This window comes from Oryctolagus cuniculus, chromosome 5, assembly GCF_051225735.1.
Source record: "Oryctolagus cuniculus isolate XC-2025 breed Fujian yellow rabbit chromosome 5, ASM5122573v1, whole genome shotgun sequence".
Taxonomy (NCBI): domain Eukaryota; kingdom Metazoa; phylum Chordata; class Mammalia; order Lagomorpha; family Leporidae; genus Oryctolagus; species Oryctolagus cuniculus.
This window is the reverse complement of record NC_142871.1, coordinates 155,481,470-155,502,120: the sequence shown is the minus strand read 5'-3', so window position 1 is coordinate 155,502,120 and position 20,651 is coordinate 155,481,470. Positions and strand designations below refer to the sequence as shown.

The 20,651-nt window shown below is 43.8% G+C and overlaps 1 protein-coding gene across 9 annotated transcripts in view; it reads left to right on the top strand.

The window, feature by feature from the left end:
- Positions 1-20,651, top strand: part of JARID2 (jumonji and AT-rich interaction domain containing 2) — a 258,168-nt gene that overhangs the window by 157,793 nt on the left and 79,724 nt on the right. Inside the window, exon 4 of one of the 9 annotated variants that reach the window (XM_070074380.2) lies at positions 12,187-12,327. The exons of the other annotated variants lie outside the window; for them this stretch is intronic. The gene's annotated coding sequence lies outside the window, so the exon portion shown is untranslated. The remainder of the gene's footprint in view (positions 1-12,186; positions 12,328-20,651) is intronic. 9 annotated transcript variants of the gene reach the window in all.

Here is a 20,651-nt window from a genome sequence, read left to right as displayed (position 1 = left end):
AGACCATCCCAAATGTATAGGGATGTTTCTCTATAGCATGCCTTGTTATAAATTAGGGTTATTCAAAGTTAGCATCCTTAAGAATTCAAATTTTAGATATCTACATATTTTTAATAAAATGCATTAATAATATTGCTTAATGCTAAATGTATTGACTATCTTTTAAAAGTTACTATAGAGTGAGAAAATATACTTCCATCTGCTAGTTTGTCCCCCAAATGTCTGCAATGGTTGGAACTAGGTTAGGGTTGGAACCAGGAGCCAAGAACACATTCCTGCTCTCCTGCTTAGCTGGTGGGATCCCACTTACCTGAGCCATCACTGTTCTTCCCAGGATCTGCTTTAGTATTTACCTGAAATCAATGTCCAGAGTTGCAAATTGGACCCAGGTAGTCTGATGTGGGACATGTGTCTTAACTGCTAAGCCAGATAGCTGCTTATGTATTCAATATTACCTGCCAAAAGATAAGACAAGGAACAGACAATTTTGATACAATGCTTTTAACTCACCAAGCTGTTGCAGAATAACAGGAGTCTTCAAAAAATTAATGGAAAAATATGTGTTATGAAAAAACTGGATGGATTTGCAACTTTCAATTGCATTTTTCTACAAACATTTTAAAATGCTGTTGTATTTTGTTGTCACAAGTTGGAAAAATATTTGGCTGAGTAGATAAATACTATTGTAATTTAAAATGTTTGAGCTCTCCTAACTGAAATATGCTCTTGTACAAAGAAAGAAAAGGTTATAATTGAGAAATAGAATATTGCATGCTATCCATAAGAGAAAATAATTGAGGGAAATACAAAGTAAATGTGGATATATCTGACATTTTTTACTACTTGCCATTTTTGGTGCTGTTCTTTTCTCACTGTTTTTCTGTATGTCCCTCATGTATCATTTTTCTTTCTCTTTTTCTTGAAAGGCTTTAACATATCTAATAATAGGCATGCTGTTGGGTAGCTCTTTTAGTTAATGTGTGTTTGAAATGATCAAAGTATGATAATGGGAGAATCATGTGCAGTTCTAAGAAATTTACCTTCACTTCTAAAAGCTTTGTTTACTGGGTTTAGCATTCTGTTTAATTTTAATCCCTGCCCCAGTACTTCCATGATACTGTTTCATTGCCTCTGGATTCATCATTTTAGACAACAGGTGTGCTATATATAATTCTTTCACTTTGCATGAAGTGTCATTTTCCTCAGTTGAATGTTTGTCCTGGTAGATTTAAACAATTCAATATGATGTGCCTTGGTATAGTTTTTATTTGTTTTATTTGGGTTCATTGATCCTATATTATTTATCTTTTTGTCTATGCCTTGTTTCTTTATACCTTTTGGTGTCTTCCTTTAGCCTCCTTAGGGGACTTCATTTGCCTGTGTTTTAGTTCTCTGGAAGTTGTTCTATAATTCAGTGATGTTCTATTCACCTTTTATCCAGTTCTTTTTATTTTTTTGAAGATAGGGTGTTCTCCAAATCTGCATTTAAATCCCACTGAGTGTACCTTTCATCTCAGATGTTTATTTGTGTTCGAGTTTGGTCTTCATATAATCTTTTTCATGTCTGCTAATGTGCTAAATATTTGCTTTAGCTTCTTCATTATCTGGAATATTGTTACAATACATGTTTTAGTATCTTTGTGTAACAATTTTGTCAACTGCGTTATTTCTTGGAACATTTAGATTGATTAGTTTTCATATCTGGTAATTTTATGTTGAATGATATGCATTGTACATTTCCCTTGGTTGGATGCTGGATGTCTGTATTTCTGTACATGTTCTTGAACATTGTTCTTGGATCAGATTAAGTCGTTAGGGTTTGGCTTGATCTGTATTGCTTTGAAGCTTTGTTAGGTGGGACCAGAGCAGTGTTTACCTAGGAGGCAGCATTTTCCCCAATACTCTGGCATGGTCCGAATGAGTGTGTTACTTGACGTCCTGTATACAATGTTTACTATTTTGGGTGGTATGAAAGGCCACTATTCTGTCCAATGTTCTGTAGGATTTGGGATCCTTTCTGCTAGTATTTTTTTCTTTTTAACAAGCGAAGTACCTTCACAGTCTAGTTCCTGGAGGGTAGCCTGTGCTGCCTGCCTACATTCATAGTCCATTTTTTTCCTACCGCACAATCCCAAGGGCTTTTGTTCATACCTCAGGTAGATGTCTTCTAAGGTACCCGGGACACTAATTGTGAAATAGAGTATCGTCCCAGATATCTGCAGATAAGTGAACTTGGTCAAATAAACAAAATGTGGCTGGGTTTGTACATGACATCTTTTATGGGCTTGCCCCTCCCTTGATTAGATTACTCCTTATTGGTCTGCTTTAGGTTTATCTGACATAGTTTGCAATGTTCCAGTTTACTGGAAGCTGGTCTTTCTCATGATTGCAGCATCTTGTTGAGGCCACCTTTGTCTTCCTTATCCCGTATTTGACTATTTCTAATGATGCAAGGCTTCTCTTTCATCAAGGCCTAAAGATGCATCCCAATTCACTATCCAAAGAAGTAAGGCTAAGGTACAGGAAGCTTTTTAGGAATGGCCTGGGATAGTGATGTTTTCTGTTGAGTAAAGTCATGTAAACATGAAATCCAGAAGAATTACACGTGGAAAGAGTGTTGAATTTAATGGGAGAAGATCTTGTAACAAGGTGAGCTTGGAGGCAAGTGGTAAATATGGCTTGTTGGTAGGCCCTGATGTACCTGCTGTTCCCATCCTTGGGTAAAGTTCAGGTACCACTTCTCCTCAGAGAGCTTTGTTGCTCCACTCTCCTTTCCTAATGGTCATGCTTCCTTCCCTACTTACAGTGTTACTGGACATTGTAACAGGTTGAAGCCAGGAACCAGGAATTCCATCTGGTTCTCCCATGTTGGTTGCAGGGGCTCAAGTACCTGGGACATCTTCTGCGGCTTTTCTAGGTGTATTAGCAGGGAGCTGTTTTTAAAATGGAACATCTGGGACTTCAACTGGTGTTTTTATGTGATGCCAGTGTCACAGGTAGCAGCTTATCCTGCTGTACCACAGTGCAGGCCCCTTCACAAATACTATTAGTCTGCTAATTATTTTTTTAGATTATTTTTATTTATTTGAAAGAGTTTGGTAGAGATAGAGAGAGGGAGGTCTTCCATCCACTGGTTCACTCCTCAGATGGCTGCAATGGCCAGAGCTGCACCAATCTGAAGCCAGGAACCAGGAGCTTCTTTGGGTCTCCAGTGTGAGTGCAGGGGCCCAAGGACTTGGGCCATCTTCCACTGCTATCCCAGGGCATAGCAGAGAGCTGGCTAGGAAGAGGAGCAGCCGGGACTAGAATCAATGCCCATGTGGGATGCTGGTGCTTCAGGCCAGGGCTTTAACCCACTGTGCCACAGTGCCGGCCCCTGTCTGCTAATTCTTAAAGCAGTTTCTATGAAGACAGGTCATTGTAATCCATGACTGTTTCACAAGAGAAAAAACAGACACACAGTATTATCCTTCACCTTTATCATTCTCCCTGCATTTCAGGGAGAATGGGGAAGCAGTTTCACTAACAGCAGCTTTTGCTTGAGTTTTATCTTTCCGAGTTCATGTGTTGGTAACTCCCCAACATGGAGGTGTTAGACCTTTACAATATATTAGATCATGAGGAGTGGGTTCTGTTTAAAACAGACAAGTTTGACACCCTTTTGTCTGTCCCTCTCACCCCACCATGTTGTGATTCAGCAAAAAAGGCCCTTGTTGGATTCTCATCCTTCAGTTTGGATTCCTCAGCCTCCCCTCCCCTCCCCTCCCCTCCCCTCCCCTCCCCCCTCCCCTCCCCCCTCCCCTCCCCTCCCCTCCCCTCCCCTCCCCTCCTCTCCTTTCCCCTCCTCTCCTTTCCCCTCCTCTCCTTTCCCCTCCTCTCCTTTCCCCTCCCCTCCCCTCCCCTCCCCTCCCCTCCCCTCCCCTCCCCTCCCCTCCCCTCCCCTCCCCTCCCCTCCCCTCCCCTCCCCTCCCCTCCCCTCCCCTCCTCTCCTCTCCTCTCCTCTCCTCTCCTCTCCTCTCCTCTCCTCTCCTCTCCTCTCCTCTCCTCTCCTCTCCTACAGGCAGAGTAGACTGTGTGAGAGAGAGAGGTCTTCCTTTGTCATTGGTTCACCCTCCAATGGCCACTGCGGCCGACGCACCACGCTGATCTGATGGCAGGAGCCAGGTACTTCTCCTGGTTTCCCATGGGGTGCGGGGCCCAAGCACTTGGGCCATCCTCCACTGCACTCCCTGGCCACAGCAGAGAGCTGGCCTGGAAGAGGGGCAACCTGGAAGAATCCGGTGCCCCAACCGGGACTAGAACCCGGTGTGCCGGCGCCGCTAGGTGGAGGATTAGCCTAGTGAACCATGGCGCCTGCCTCTAATTTTTCTTCATTTCATTTGAAAGGCAGAAAAAAAAAAAGAGAGGCACCTATCTACTGGTTCATTCTCCAAAATGCTCACAACACCTGGGGCTGGGAACTGGGAACAGAACCTGGGTTTCCTGCATGGTGTTATAGGGACCTAAGTACTTGAGCCATTACCTGCTGCTCCCAGGGTGCATCTTAGCAGGAAATTGGATCGGAAGCAGAGGCGGGGCTGTGGGCCTCACAAGTTGCTTAGCCAGTACACCAAATGCCTGTCTCAATTTTCAGTTTTGTACCAATTATTGAGTCTAAAGTATGCTGCATGGTAGCACAGAATGGACCAAGATAGTGTGTGAGGGAGATAGGCCACGAAAATACAGATATATCTGTAGAGGTAGCATCTTTAGTAAGGTGACATGTGCCCTTAGTTTTTCCCTCTTTGGGGAAGGTCATCAGGGTTGAACATGGAAGAGATGGTGTTTGTTGTTCTTATGCTGTTCTTGTTACTTGTAATCTGTGATGTCCTGGCAGGGTTTCCAGCTACAGTGTCCCAGCCATAGTAATGTAGAGAGAGAAACTGGCCTCTAGGGCTTGGTGACTTGTTAACTGGGTTGACTGAGTTCTTTTGATGACTCAGGGACCTGCATAGCAGGAAGGGCCAGGACCTAATATGTTTGTGTATCTTGGTAATCATTGGGTGATGGGGACTAGGGCTGGACAATGAATTAGTTCTTAGCGCTTCCAGCTTAGCTTACTTTTAGAAGGCATTGTGTGCTTCATAGGCATTATTTTTATCTGACTGACACCTCAAGAGCACTAGGAAAGAGTAGCAGTAGTTTCTGAATTTTACGAGTGGTGTGAGTTTGAGGCAAGAGAGTTAGTTGTTATTTTTAAAACATACAATGGTGGTTTTTGGGGTGAAAAACAAATCAGTCCCATGTTCTGTCTTATGGGAAGCCTCCGAATTTATACAGCAGTCTGCCTAGTTGTTGGTTTATGGAATTAACCTGGATTGAGAGCTGTTGCATGTTCTCCTTCACCACCACCCTTCCATGGAACAGAAACTGACACTGACAGGGCTGGGGGTGGTAGCAGTTGGAGGGATAGCATGATGCTAAGTGGGCCAAGTTGAAATCCAGCAACCCAGATGGAGATGGGTCATTTCCTGGAAATTCTAAACATCTCTACACTTGGTAGGAGGCAGCTGTTGTGCTTTGGTCCCCAAATCAGTGTAAGCCAGGAGGCACTGAGTCAGTATTTGTTGAATGAATGTGAAGCAAAAACATTAGCTTCCATCAGCTACAGTAACACCCGGACAACCTACAAGAGGATTCCAGTCTTCACCTTAGTAAATGAAAGATAGACCCCAACCTCACTTTCATTTCTTCTCTCTCCTTGTCTGTTTAACTCAGAGCAAAGGATGACTTAAAACATGAATGTTCTTGGCTAATTAAAAAGTGAAGACAGGGGGATTGTACTCTTTTAATCAATGTTATCAATGTTGTTTCATGGCTTTGATGAACATCCTTTAATCTGTTGAAGAGTTCTCAAGGCATTGTGAAATTGCCCCTGTCTCTGGTAATCTGGAGTGCAGCACCAAAATAATGCAAAAATGCACCCCCCACAAGAGGCTTCAACACATCCATTGTTTGTCAAACAATGGAATTAAAAGATACTTTTTGTGGGGCAGGCACTGTGGTGTGGTGGGTAAAGCCACCTGCATCCCATATGGGTGACAGTTTGAGTCCCAGCTGCTCCACTTCTGATCCAGCTCTCTGCTATGGCCTGGGAAAGCAGTAGAAGATAGCCCAAGTCCGTGGGACCCTCCTAAGACTTCACTGCATGTGTTTGATGGTGTCACAGATGGGATAGGAAACACACGGCCTACCTGGAATGTGTGTCTTACGTGAATTCATACATTGGCAGAAATACTTCCCATTTCATGGTCATTTACTGAAAACACGTTTTTGGACACTAGTGTGTGTACACATCTGCCCCCATCATTTGCTCAACACTGGCAAATGCAGGGTTCTGCCATATTTACGTGTCTAAGGAAAATGGCTAGAACTTCATTTGAAGCAGTTTTATCACTGCTGTGGCCATTTCCTGTTTATGTTACCTCAAAGATCCAATTGCTGTTGTATCACTTCCTCCTCCCATGCAAATTATAGTCTAGCATGCCTTGTGGTTGCCACAGAATCTACCAGGTACCATTTCCTCCTTCCATCATTGTGCTTGCTCATCATTTCTATACGAATATCTCAGTCGTATGCATTTGCCCTCTCTGTCCTTTTATACCCCCAAAGGACAAATAGAAGCATTCCTCTCATCTTTCGCAGTAGTGTTTAACCCTCCTGGAAACATTTTTATCAGTTCCCGAATCTTCTTTGATGAAACTCAAAGTGAACACATGAACATTCACATTCATTGAGAAGCACTAGATACTGGATGTGTGAGGGCTTGGAGTCACACGGATTGTGAAGGAGGTGACAAGCTGCTTGGTGTCACTTGCTGTTATCATCTCGTGATTTCCCGGGAGTTTTTAAGAGCTGCTGCCTTATGCAGAATACTCTGTGTTCAGTCCTTTGCTCCTTTACTCAGTGCCTTGTTTACTCATTCTTACTGCTCTCACTCCCCTCTTTGCCTATTCCCTTCCTCTTTTTCCTTGTTTCATTTTATGATAGGTTGGGGGCCTGGTTGGAAAGGGAAGGCAGCAGGTGCAGTGACTAGTTTTGGGAGGAGGTGTAGAGTGGCTGATTTTTGCTATGGGGAATTTCAAGGCACAGATTATAATAAAGTTTTTGTTTTCTTCCTCAGAAGAAGCCGAATGTCATACAAAAATACTTTCTCCTTTGCTTCATGTTCAGTAGCTTTGATTTGCAAAGTTAAAATCATCTATAGTAAGAATACAAATAATAGATCTATCCCCACTGGTCTCAGTCTCATTCCACAACATTGGTTTGAATCGGAATCATCTGTCCATGACTATGTGTGTGGGTGGTTATTGCTATGTTGGCTGTGCCTGCTTGATGACAAGGATGGTAGTGTGGACCTCACCTCTTGGAGACATGAGACAATTCTCGTTTATCTTTTCACCTCTGTGGCTGGTACGGTATCTGGTTTAAGGTAAGCATTTGTATCTTTCTGAGAGCATTAAAAAAAAAAAAAGAGGTAAATAAAATATAAGGAAAGGAACTCTTTGTAAAGTAGTTGCTGTATTTCATAAGCAAACACTCCTATACAGAGTTATCCAGATCTGTCACACTGTACATCATGTTAGAATGTGTGGGGACCAGCGCTGTGGCATATCCAGTAAGGCCGCTGCCTGCAGTGTTGGCATCCCACATGGGTGCCTGTTTGAGTACTGGCTGCTCCACTTCTGATCCAGCTCTCTGCTATGACCTGGGAAAACAGTGGAAGATGGCCCAAGTCCTTGGGCCCCTGTACCTATGTGGGATCCTCCCTGGCTCCTGGCTTCGGATCGACACAGCTACGGCTGTTGCAGACAGTTGGGGAGTGAACAGCAGATGGAAGACCCCTCTCTCTCATCTTTCCTTCTCTCTCTGTGTAATTCTGACTTTTAAATAAATAAATAAATATTTAAAAAGAGTGTATATGCATATTTTAAAATGTTACACAGGGTTTGGAAAGAACCAGGCAAAAATTTTGTACTTCTACCCCTCACCACCTGTCCCATCCTCCTTAGATTTGGCTATGTGAATGAATGGTTTCCATGTCCAAAATACACAGAAAGAAAAATGTACTCTTCAGGCTGGTGCTGTGGTATAGTGGGTTAAGCTGCTGCTTATAGTGCCGGCACCTAACATGGGAATCCTTTAAAGTGCTGGCTGCTTCATTTCTGATCCAGTTCCCTGCTAATGTGCCTGAGAAAGCAGCAGAAGATGGCCCAAGTGCTTGGGCCCCTACCCTCTCATGGGAGACCCAGAAGAAGCTCCTGGCTCCTGGCCTTGGTCTGGACCAGCTCCTGCTCTTGCAGCTATTTGAGGAGTGAACCAGTAGATGGAAGATTGATCGATCTGTGTGTGTGTGTGTGTGTGTGTGTGTCCCTCTCTCTGTGTAACTCTGGTTTTCAAATAAAGAAAAATGTACCCTTAAACTTTGGTTTACTCTTTGGGATAGCTGATTAGCACGTAAAGAAGGTGCCTTCTTATTGTAGACGCTAGAGTCCTCAGTCTACACATGGTGTAGTGTCACTGAAGTGCTAGCAGCCCTCTTTAATTAGCAGTGCCAGGAGAAGGGAAAGTGCTACCTTCTTGCTTGAAGGTCCTGTTCATTCTTCTGTGGTGCCAACGTAAGTATTCCAGACTTTTTAAAATTTTGACACATTTAACCTGAGCATGTAAGTGCATCATAATAAGGACTTTTGTAGTAATGGTGATAAACATAGCCAGCACTTTTGCTATTATCTGCTACTCTCCCCAGAAATAGGTGATCTAGCTTTTGCCTGTTTGTATTGTTGGAGTTTAATGTCTGTGAAGTTTAAATATATGACTGACCATGTTATGGAAAACTTCATTTATGTGGAATTAACCCAGATCGTCATAACCACAATGTTAATTCCTGTTGTCTATCACATGTGAAATAAATAAAGAAAAAGAAAACCAATGCATGTCTTAAAAATGAGTACTTTTGGCCGGCGCCGCGGCTCACTAGGCTAATCCTCCGCCTTCCGGCGCCGGCACACCGGGTTCTAGTCCTGGTCTGGGCGCCAGATTCTGTCCCGGTTGCCCCTCTTCCAGGCCAGCTCTCTGCTGTGACCAGGGAGTATAGTGGAGGATGGCCCAAGTGCTTGGGCCCCGCACCCCATGGGAGACCAGCAGAAGCACCTGGCTCCTGCCATCGGATCAGTGCGGTGCGCCGGCCGCGGCCTCCATTGGATGGTGAACCAACGGCAAAAGGAAGACCTTCCTCTCTGTCTCTTTCTCACTGTCCACTCTGCCTGTCAAAAAAAAAAAAGTATTTTATGTTTGTGAGGGACTCAACTCTTTGATGTGAAGCTCTCCAGAATAATGGGCCAGGTTCCTTGCTGAGTCCAGTCAGTTGTTCTCTGACAATATGAATGGAAATGGAAAACACTGGGCAAGCATTGGCTCTGATGTTTTATGATATGTTGTGAAGGGTTACTGATAATCTCGTTGTTTAATCATTTTGTCCATGCTTGCTTATTAGTATGGTGGCATTTTTGTTTGTGCTTACTTACCAGGGTGGTGGGCTTTCTTTGTAGGCCAAAGACCACTTTAGTCTCTGCAAATTAGGGTGAAATGTGTGAATTGTGAAGGCTATTACAAGTTACCAAGCACATGATAACAGGCTAATCTTTGGGTACTCTGTGATTAGCCTGTAGCGTATTCATTAGGTTACACATTTTTTATTATTCTGTCAACATGGAAGTGTGTAGGATGGGTTTCTAGCAGTTTCTAAATATATGTTGTTTCCAGAGCCATTCTTTTTCTGGGACCTAGCTACAAATTTGTTCAACCTGTTATTCAGACTCTAAGAAATATATTTGTATTTATTGTGACAAACAGAAGACTGTTGTTCTGTGGTAGGGCTGTAAGATGCTGGGGTTCTGGCTAGTGCCGTTGACTGCATGTGTGGACTGGCACTTAGCTCTTCTGAAGGTGGCAGTTAGTCCCCCTTGTAGGGAGCTGATCTGTCTGCTATAATTTCTCTCCCAATTCTCATTTCCTTTGCTTCCTATGTAGATCCCTTATTTGATTTGTGAGATCATTGTGTTGCATACATGAGTGCTCGTGATTGGAACGTGATGTTTTTCAGTGTCTTCCTTTTTGTTGGTTTTCAGGGGTAGATTAAGAGTAAGGAGTGGAATGTCCATGAGGCTCAGCTTCATCCTTCTGTTGAGGATCAGGAAGTACGATTCCAGGAAACAGCTTGAAGATGCATAGAAAGCTGGAGCTTTGGGGTTGCTCTTGTTCTCACCACTCCCTCTGGTGAAATATGGTTTTCAGAGTTCTTGCTTCAATTAGGTGATCCAGGACAATTAAACCCCACTCGAGGACCAAACATGGGCCTGTGATCCTCACAGCCCTAAAGGAACATCACTCTCATTTCTGCACTTGCCCCCCCTCCCCCAAGTTATTTTATTGGGAATAGTTATATATAGAGAGAGAGAGAATGATCTTCTATTCACTGGTTCATTCCCCAGATGGCTCAACAGCCAGGGCTCGACCTTATAGGTGCAGGCCCCAAGCACTTCGGCCATCTTCTGCTGCTTTCACAGGTATATTAGCAGGAAGATGGATTAGGAGCGGAGCAGCTAGCACTTGAACTGGTGCCCATATGGGATGATCAGGTCGCAGGTGGCAGCTTTACACAATAATCTGTAACTCCAGCCCTCAGTACTGTTTTTAATTAAGTAATTTGAATGGTGATCTCATGAATTTTGCTGTGAGGTTATTAGTACTATCACATGTTTTAGGGCCATTAAATCAGGACTGTGGTACCATCCTATTAAACCAGTAATCCCTATAGGTTTGGCAGTGGAAAGGACTCCCTGTCCTTTATTCAGTAAAACCAACAAGGATTTCCTTGTTCTCAAGCAAATTAGGCTAAGCAAGCTGGCTAATAATGAAAGTGCATGAGTGCTGGTTTTGGAATAAGATAGATGTGTGGTTTGCATCTGTGTTGATAAATGTTGACAGTAATACCTTACAGAGTTGACTCTAACCCAGTAGTTCTTAGGCATGGGTGTGCATCAGACTCAACCTGCAGGACCTATTAGAACGTGGCTTGACTGACATCTATTCTCTGAGTGAGTGATTCAGGCAGTTAAGAGGATCATACTTTGATCACCAATTCTCTAAGGATTAAATGCTGTAAACATAATACTTCCCTTGCTTAAATAACAAACACCTCTTATGCATAGTTGCTGTCCAAGTGGACAGTGATTGTGTGGTTAAGTATTCTTGGGGTTCTTTAGCCTTTGGAGATCTTTTTCTTTGGATGTCCCCAAATGCTTCCTTCCTCAGCTTGTTCCCCTGCCTTGTACAGAGACAGAAGAATAATAATGTCTTTCCTTCCCTTGCGGTTTATTTGAAATTATTTTTAGACCCATCGTTGGCTGCACGCCTCCTCTCCAACCCCCACCCTTTCTCTGTGGGTGTATTTTCGTGCACTCATCTTTAGATGGTTGTGCCGTAGGTAAGGGCATGCCTACTGAGTGAAAGTCTTTTCCTGGTATTAATTCATTGAGGAGACAGTGTGATTTAATCTGAAGTTGCTTTTCTATGTGGTGATTATATGTATGTAAGAGATTCCCAAGTTTCCTTATAGGTTCCATAGTGTATGGTGCTTCCCTGAGTGGACTGGGAGAGTCACCCAGTGCTGACTGCTCCCTCACGTTGCTACCATAGAGGACTGGGGGTGGTGTCTCCCACTGTTTACTGAAGTTGATACTCTGTCTTTGGAAGTTATTTCTTACTTTTCTCAAGTTAGTGTTCATGGATGATGTTCTGATGGACAGTCAGACAAGAGTTCTGTGTCCATCCCATTGCCATTTCTGTGATTTTTCCAAGGCTTGAGAACATTTATTTCCTTTAGCTCTTTGCAACACGTGTGAGTGTGGGTATGTGGTTGGGCAGTGTGAGGTTGAGAATGTGTATGTATGTATGTATGTGTGTGCCAGTGTGCTGCTTATTCTTTACCTAGTTTCATGCATTTCAACTTGCACATGACTTGTTAAATTCATACTTAGTGGAGGAATCTGCTTGCAGATCACAGACACCTCCATACATCTTGTCTCCATCTTCCACTAACAATTTTCTGTTCCTAACTGTTTCTGTTTTTCTTTTCCCCCAAAGATTTATTTATTTATTTGACAGTCACAGAGTAACAGAGAAAGAGCGAAAAAGAGAGAATCCTCCATCTGCTGGTTCACTCCCACAATGGACGCAAGGCTGGAGCTGAGCCCAGCGGAATCCAGGAGCCTGGAACTCCTCCAGGTGTGTCCCACGTGGGTGACAGGGGCGCAAGTACTTGGGCCATCTCCCACTGCTTTCCCAGATGCTTGAGCCATCTTCCACTGCCTTCCTAGGCATATTAGCAGGGAGCCAGATTGAAGTGAGCAGCTGGGGTTTGAACAAGTGCTCCTGCAAGGTGCTGGCGTTGCAGGCAGCAGCTTAGCCATCAGTGCCATAGTGCTAACCTTGTTTGTGTTTTTTTTAGAACGTGAGTTTTGTTGTAGTCCTAAGAGGGAGAGATGACATTTAATGATGCTCTACCTGTCCCTTGGAGCTCAGAACACCGTGCTTTTATTCATGTTTGCTGTGATGTGCAATTCCATACACAGATCAGCATTTTTGTGTTCTGTTTTTAAAATATTTTATTTGTTTATTTAAAAGGTAGAGGTTACAGACAGTGAGAGAGAGAGAGAGAGAGAGAGAGAAAGAGAGAGAGAAAGGTCTTATATCTATTGGTTCATTCTCCAAATGGCTGCAAAGGGTGGAGCTGAGCCGATCCGAATCCAGAAGCCAGGAGCCTCTCCTGGGTCTCCCACACGGGTGCAGGGGCCCAAGAGCTGGGCCATCTTCTGCTTTCCCAGGCCATAGCAGAGAGCTGGATCGGAAGTGGAGCAGCCAGGTCTAGAAACCATATGGGGTGCCAGCACTGCAGGCAGAGGATTAACCTACTGCACCACAGCAGTAGATCAGCGTTTTCTGAAGAGACCTTTTAGATTCTAATGAATTGTATTTTTAGCCAAAGTGTTCATTTAAGAATAATGTTTTAGATTGGGATGGAGTTGATTGGGAGAAATTAGTTTCCTAAAAAAAGGGCAAATAGGGTCAGCTCTCATCGTGTAAAAGGGAATGTGTTGATTTTACCATTGTTAGGACAAGAGAGGCTATTGCTTCCTAGGTCTCAACAGGAAGGGAATAGTGCATTTATTTGAGTATGTCTAAGAATTCCATTATATGAATTCTGTAGATTGTTAATCCACTCTTTTTAAAAATTATTTGAGAGGTAGAAAGAAGGAGGTAAAGGCAGAGGCAGAAAGAGAGCATGCGAGACAGGGGACGAGCGAGCGAGCTCTCCCATTTACTGGGAGATGGTAATGACCCAGGAAGGCTCCTAGCCCTGGCCATTGCTGGCATATGGGGTGTAAACTAACAAATAAGAGAGCTGTCTCTAGTTCTCTGCCTGTCTCTGTCTCAGGCTCCCCCCTCGTCTGTTCCTACCATTAATAAAAAGAAAAAGTTCAAAAGAATGTGTTTGCTCATTCTCTACTGGTGTTCAGGAGCAGTGTACTTTTTGAGCTGCTGTCTGCTCATCTTTCTGGAGGAGACAAGAAGATTCTCAGGTTAACAGTGTTTCTCACCTTTTTGTTTTGGGGCCCACCGAAGCCCGTCTCTGCTAGGACAAAACTCTGAAGCAAATTTTGTGCTTTGTAAATAGGTTTGGATCTGTTTAAGAGAAAGTGATTTAAAGTACCACTGAGTAAATGCTTTAATTCTAACTAGTTTATTTTTGATTCCCACACGTCCCCTTTGATTCTTTTTCGGTGTCACGTTACACTCAATATGAGTTCCATATTTGTTCACTGTTAGTTTCTGTGTTCACTGTTTGAAGTGTTAGTTTCTTTTTCTACAGATGTTTTCAAGCCTTACTTTATTTAAGCATAGTCTACTGGTTCCATTTACGTTTGTAGTTTCCTGGCTTCTGCTGGGTTTTGCTCACTTCACTTCATTTCCTTGGCAGGCATTTATTTTTGTTTCTCCTGAATCAGACGTAGTTTGCAGGGAATGCTTTTGAGGCTGGGTTGAAGGACTCATCCTTCCAGAGGATTCATACTTAATTTTGCAAGGCACCGTAGGACATTATCCATCCATACTTATACCATGTCCACGGCTTGGTGTAGTATTTTGGATTCTAAATCTTCATGAGGATCATGTTATTTTCTTTTTAGTTTTTTTTTTTTTTTTTTAATTTTAGAAAGGGTCTCGTAGTTTAATGTTTCAGCCCCCATTTTAGGGAGTTGTGGCGGGGGGGTGACAGAAGAGCTTTGACATGTCTTCATTTCCCCTTTAGTGTGCCAGGAAAAAAAGATGAGTTCAAAATGCAAAACTCGGTTCATTTCTTGATTTGTATCTCTAGGTTCCAGCTTTCTCTTAGATTTGGCTTCAGTAATTTCTTATTCTTTACCACCTCTTTGATGCCTTATGGCATTAGTCTAAATATTTGAATCATCTACTTCTGGATAGCATACCGCGCTACATCTTGGGACTTTTGTAGCTCACTGCCCCTTTGCAGTCCTGAATCAGGGAATCATGGAATTGGGAAAGTCCCTTAGACCTCTGTTCACAGGATTGTGTGTCTAGGTGGGATGATCTGCCGCTATCAGGACTTTTGCCATGTGAGTGTTTTGTTTTTTTTTTTTTTCTTTTTTCCCTTGTAGTGACATTTATATTTTGTCACATTTACATAATGAGTTCAGTTGAGGGGAGAATGAGATTCCAGTGGCTGTCCCTCCCTGAGACAACATTTGATTCCTCTCCTGGTCTGTGATGTTGCCTTCTGTCCCTGTCTCTTCTTCTGCTGAGCTCACTAGGTCTTGGATTTCCAGGCCTCTAACTAGACTGTACCCTCTACACAGGAGACCCTTTACAGGGTTAGCTGCAGGCCAATTTAATCAGTATTGATTTCCCCCAAGAAGCCAGGTTTGTGAAATCTGTAGTGGTTAGCTTTCTGTAGGACTTTGTGGAAGGGAGCCTAGGGAATAAATTGTACCTTTCTTCCTCCGGAGGTTGCTTGTGTTGAATGAATTCCCCCATTGATTTGTATCCCAGAATGCAGCTGATTCCTGGGTGTCCCCCACATGCTATTTTCTGTCCAGTCATGCTGTGACTAGGTTAAGTGTGTGATAAACCCAAGGCTTCACATTTAGATCTTTATAGCAGAGCCTAGGTCTTATTTACTTATCCATTACCCATGGTCCCTGTTTTGTTGATCTCAACCATGTCACAGAATCGTTGCTTCAGCTCCTTATTTACATGTACTCTTTCCTTTGATTATATTCTATGGGGCCTCTGTAGTCTATATAGCTAGTTACTGGGATTTTCCATCTTTGTTGAAAGAGAGGAACAGGTAGATTTTGTTTGTTTGTTTGTTTTCTGCTGTTTGAAAGAAACCTCATTGAAAGTAGATTATTGTTCTCTGTCGCATGACGACATGATCAAGAAAGAATTGTGAAATCTCTATACATCTGTAAATTTCCTTTTTCTTTTTTAAAAATGTATTTATTTATTTGATATGCAGTTATAGAGAGAGGGACACAGGTCTTCTATGTGCTGGTTCACTCCCCAAATGGCCTCTATGGCTAGAGCTGGGATTATCCAAATCCAGGAGCCAGAGCTTCTTCTGGGTCTCACACATGGCTACTGAGACCCAAGCACTTGTGCCATCTTCTACTGCTTTCCCAGGCCACTGGCAGGAAAGTAGATTGGAAGTGGAGCACCTGGGACTCCTATTGGATGCCATCACCATAGGTACTACGCCACATCCCCTGTCCCCTCCATAGTATCTTTGTGTCATCTCTGCATCTCCATTTCAGAAAATACTAGGTGAAGTCTGGGAGTTGTGTGAAATATATGGGAGTGTTAGACTTAAGGGATCTGTGAATTACAGGGTGTAAGTAAGCGGTAGAAATAGATTTGAGTTTGTAAAGGTGTGACTCAAAGAGGTTAGAATTTACTATCTCAATAGGTTGGGTTAGGATTATAATTCTGGGAGAAAAAATGACTTCTTGGAGGGAGGGGATTCATAGAAAAACAAGTAATTCTAGGAACAATAAGTAGACCCTAAGGAGGATTGATAGTCTTGTGACAGTGTCTTCTAGTTTCTTCCACGGAGGGGATTTATGATTTCTTAATTCTTTTAAAAGGCTTTGATTTTAGGTAGAACTCATGTGTTTGGTTAATGTCATTTTGATAAGAGTGGCTTATTCTTTTCTCATTCAAGACTAGACACAGATGTAGTTGAGCAAGAGAGCAGGGAAGTGAATTACTGTGCTTTTCAAAATCCGTAGGTTCTACAGGGGCAGTTTATTCTGCCTCTGCTGGTATTGCTGCTATCTGTGGGTGTGTTGGAGGTGGGAGGGAAGCATTAAATGTCCAGCTGGAATGCTCTCTTACCAGGCTCATTTGCAGATTGCCGGGAGTAGAGTGTTAGCCACCCTTCCCAGGACTGATGTCTGGCTAGGAGCTAGAGTTTGGCCGCCTGTTGACACAGTTACAGCTGGATGCCTCTTGGATCAAAGGGGAACCATTGGGGCATGTTTAGTCTGGTGGAATTGAAGAAACTGATTCTAAGAGGAGTTATGCGCCCTCCTTCCCACCCCTGGTGCCTGTCACCGCTTCCCTGTGAGTATGATTCTGCCTTGCCCACTTTACATGTTGCTGAAGCCAGCAGTGAGGAGTAACATACTTTTTAAGCTTCTGTCTCTGTTCTCCAGTGACTTGAAAAGTAGAGCACGATTCCTCAGCAAGCCATTTTTTTCTGGGCAGTGTTTCCATTTTCTTACTGTCTTTCCTTCTGTATTAGGGCCTCACTTGCAGGCCTCTTCTCAAGACTGCTTGGGAGCTGGCGCCGCGGCTCACTAGGCTAATCCTCCGCCTTGTGGCGCCGGCACACCGGGTTCTAGTCCCGGTCGGGGCGCTGGATTCTGTCCCGGTTGCCCCTCTTCCAGGCCAGCTCTCTGCTGTGGCCAGGGAGTGCAGTGGAGGATGGCCCAAGTGCTTGGTCCCTGCACCCCATGGGAGACCAGGAGAAGTACCTGGCTCCTGCCATCGGATCAGTGCGGTGCGTCGGCCGCGGCGGCCATTGGAGGGTGAACCAACGGCAAAAGGAAGACCTTTCTCTCTGTCTCTCTCTCTCACTGTCCACTCTGCCTGTCCAAAAAAAAAAAAAAGACCACTTGGGTAAATTTAACCCTTTAGCTCCACTGCTAGCTTGGCTTGTATGGGTAAGGCAGACTAGTTTGAATAGAGCTGCAAAGCAAGTTTCATGAATAGGGTGCTTTCATCTGCTCACCTGAAGACTTTCTGCTGACTTTGTAGGCGTTGGGGAGAATGGAGCTAGGGAAAAACCAAGCACTCACCCAGAGGAAAGGAAGCATAAGCAAAATCAATTCTTCACTGGACCTAGGCTGGGGCTAGGTCTCTGATTTTTTTTCTAACTAATTTGTATGTATGTGGAAGAGTTACAGAGAGAAGGAGAAAAAGATCTTCCACCTGTTGGTTCACTCCCCAGATTGCTGCAGCTATAGGACTGGGCCTGGCTAAAGCCAAAAGCTTCACCCAGGTTTCCCTTTTAGATTCTGGCAGGGGCCCAAGCACTCAAGCCCTCTTCTGCTGCTTTTCCCAGGTCATCAGCAGGGTGCTGGATTGGAGCACCCGCAACACGAACTGTTACCTATATGGTATGCCAGCACTCCAGTGAGGCTTTACTCACTGTGCCACAGTGCCGGCCCCTAAAGTAGTCCATGATTTTTAAAATCTCTAAACATATCTATTATTGGTATCATCTTTTCATGATGGAAATTCCTAAGTCAGTTATGTGGGAATCCAACCTCCCCTCCCATACTTGGATACTCTCTTGTTTTCCCTTTTCAATTAAATCTAGTAGAAATTTGAATACCTCTCCCCTGAATCTACCCCACCTATTTGATTGTTTTTTCTCTGTACCTTTAGCATCCTTCCCTCATTTGTGTAAGTGTCTTTCCGAGGTCATAATCAGTGCCTGAGAATGGGCTTAGAATAGATGTGTGGCCCTCTTGGGAGGTTTGGGCTGCATGAAAGGAGGCTGAGCTTGTAGCTTCATCCTTTCCATTCTGCAGACAAGGAAAATGAGCCTGAGTAGTAGGGGTCAATGAAAGACTTGATCGACCCGGAAGTCTTTGAGCCCTTCGAGCCACTGATGTGATACATGCAGCATGTGTCTTGCTGTCTTCAGTCCTGCTGAAGGCAAGGTTGATGTCCTTCTAGGAGCTTTTCTGAAACTAAGTGGGCTACTTAGGTTCCCAGAAAAGGGATAACCAGTTGTCAGCTTTGTTGGGTGAACAGAAGGATTTGTTTGATTATTCCATTCTCCTAATCTCACTTCTGACTGTTTCGTCCACTGCCTTTGCCTAAATCTTTTAAAAAGCCCATTGAGTACTTGTTAGTATTATTGCAAATGGAAACACGCTATCCCTGGAAAGGTGATCTAAGACACTCTTTTTATTTATTTATTTATTTTTAAAAATTTTATTTATTTGAAAGAGTTACCGGGAGAAGTAGAGACAGAGAGAAAAGTCTTACATCCACTGGTTCACTCTCCAAATGGCTGCAGCAGCTGGAGCTGAGCCGATATGAAATTGGGAACCAAGAGCTTTTTCCAGGTCTCCCACTTAGGTGTAGGGACCCAAAGACTTGAGCCATCTTTTGCTGCTTTCCCAGTCCATAGCAGAGAGCTGGATCGGAAGTAGAGCAGCCAGGACTTGAACTGGCACCTGTATGGGATGCTGGCACTTTAGGCTGGGGTTTTAACCCACTGTGCCACAGTACTGGCTCCACAGTCTTTAAACTTTTTTTTTTTTTTTTTTTTTTTAAGTTTTATTTGAAAGGCTGAGTTACAGAGAGCTTAGGAGAAAAGAGAGAGCTATCTTACATCTGCTGGTTCACCCCCCCGAAATGGCCGCGAAGAACTGGGGCTGGGCCAGGCTTATGAAGCCAGGAGCCAGAATTTTCTTCTTTGTTTCCCTCCTGGCTGCCAGGTCCCCCACCAAGGACTTGGGCCATCCCCTGCTGCTTTTCCGGATACACTAGCAGGGAGTTAGGTAGGAAGTAGAGCAGTGGGTCATGAATCAGTGTTCATATGGGATGTTGATATTTCAGGTGGCAGCTTAACCCATTAAGCCACAATACGAGCCCCTAAACAGTTTTGTTTTTTTTTTTTTTAAAGATTTATTTATTTGAAAGAGTGACGGAGGGGAGTGATAGACAGAGATCTCCCATCTGCTTGGCCAGTACAAATCCAGGAACCGAAAACTTCATGGTGTCTCCCACATGGGTGGCAGAGGCCCAAACACTTGGGGCATCATCTGCTGCTTTCTCAGGTGCATTACCAGGGAGCTGGATCAGAGTAGAGCAGCTGGGACTCATCCTGGCACTCCGTGGGTTACCAGTATAGAAGGCAGTGGTTTAACCTGCTGTACCATAATACCAGCTCCTTTTTGAAAAAATTTAATTAATTTTATTTTCAAGTATTTTAAAGGCAGAGAGCTCCCATCCACTGGTTCACTGTCCAAATCCTGCACCAGCCGGTGCTGGGCAAAGCTGAAGCCAGGAGTCAGATATTCAATCTATTTGAGTGGCAAGGAACAAATTGTTTGAGCCATCACTAGCTGGAACTTGAACTCCAGCACTCCAGTATGGGATATGAATATTCCAAGTGTTGTCCTAACCATTGCACCAAATACCAGCCCTTAAGACACTCACTCCTACTTATGTCATCAGTGTTGCACTTTGTGCAGGATGTTGTTAGATACAGGGCTGAAAGCCAGTTCACTTACTACACATCAAGGTCCCCTGTGAGTCGGACAGAATGACTTTGCCTCCTGAAAAAGTTTGCTTTTGTCCTGGGGGAATCAAGTTAGTAAATATGCTTGGCAAATCCTTTTGAGGGCTCACTGAATCTGTATGTAATTAGGGTGGACATGAATGGCCTGTAGAGGCCCACTGTACTTCTGCTATCTATAGATAGGACCTCTTTGCATTTAGTGCACGCTCGTGAAATCACATCCAGGGCCTGTGCACTCTTAGCCTGTAGTCAGACTGGGCCTCCCAAATGGCTGTTCAAGAACTGGGAGGACTTCTGTGGGAACCTGGGAAAGAGGAGTATATACTCATATGCTGTGAGTGCAAAGTTTGGACTGCCACCTTTTCACCCTTCTTCCCACCCAGGCTATACGGTTTGATTAGATTCAGTGATACTGTTTGGTTTCTGCCTTCAGGCTGATGTCTGGTTTGCTGCCCCCGTGATCATTGGTGAAAGTGCATGGTTGCTTGGAGGATGCTTTGGCAGTTGTTAGGGCAGCAAGTGATCTCTGTGACTTTGCCTTGGTGTTGCCTACTTTGAATTGAAGGGCTTTTCTTTTTTTTTTTTTTTTTTTTAACATTTTATTTATTTATTTTAGGGTGCAGTTACAGCAGAGAGGGGGAGATACAGAGAAAGGTCTTCCATCTGCTAGTTTACTCTCCAAATGGCCACAATGGCCAGAGGTGGGCTGATC